Raw genomic sequence first — 954 nt, forward strand, 5'->3', positions numbered from 1 at the left:
GTGCTTTAAAATATAGAATAAATACACACATCCTGCCAGTTTTTTCTTACAGTGAGAGTATCCTTACCTGCCATTTAATATTAGCCTCGTATTTTTCTCACGTATATTTACCTGTGACTTGTATTTGTTATTTAAAACAGGAAAAAAAAATAAAAAAAGAAAATTAACTGTAGCGCTTCATTATACTATATTATTATTATTATTATTGTGACATTTTGGAATACTGTGAAGTTTTATCTCTTGCATATACTTTATACGGAAGTATTACGCCTTAAAAAAATACGGAAATAAATTTTACAAGGTTTCTGTTTTGTGTGGAAGAGTAATTGATGTTGCTAAGAATGATGTTTGTTTTTTGTTTTTTTTTTTTTTTTTAATGTTACCAGCACTTTTTTTGTAAGTTTCACTTTCTGAGGTATTGTACAAGTTCACACTGTTTGTGAAGTTTGAATATGAAGGAATAATTAAAAAAAAAAAAGACAAAAGAACGTGGCAGGTGTCTTTGTGCGTTTCTTTTTCTCTGGAGGACACGGAAGGTGGATGGTGAGTGTCCTGTGGACCCCTCTTAGCTCTGATGCAGCATGGCACGAGTCCGGCTGGCAGCTGTCTGCAAGATCAGCCAAAAACTTTATCGTGTTGGGATCATTGTCGAGTCCGAACATCAACAGTATTTGATGTTGGGGCCAGATGCCTGGAAGTCTGGGGTGCTGGTGTCTGAGATACTGCTCAGAGATCAGCTGAATGACTTCCCATTCTTCCAATTTTAAGCAACTCTGCACTAAGTCTATGAAACGAGACATTTCACTTGCTCAGCCCTTGTCAGCCCCCTCCAAATACCAGAAACATATTCTGCCTGTCAGTTCAGGCAGTGAAAGAGTGAAGTGCTCCTTGGGAGCAGTGGGATCTGCACTCACTCTGAAGGGTCTGGATTTCCCCTTCTTGACAATGACTAGT

The sequence above is a fragment of the Aquila chrysaetos genome, chromosome 7 (assembly GCF_900496995.4).
Source record: "Aquila chrysaetos chrysaetos chromosome 7, bAquChr1.4, whole genome shotgun sequence".
NCBI lineage: Eukaryota > Metazoa > Chordata > Aves > Accipitriformes > Accipitridae > Aquila > Aquila chrysaetos.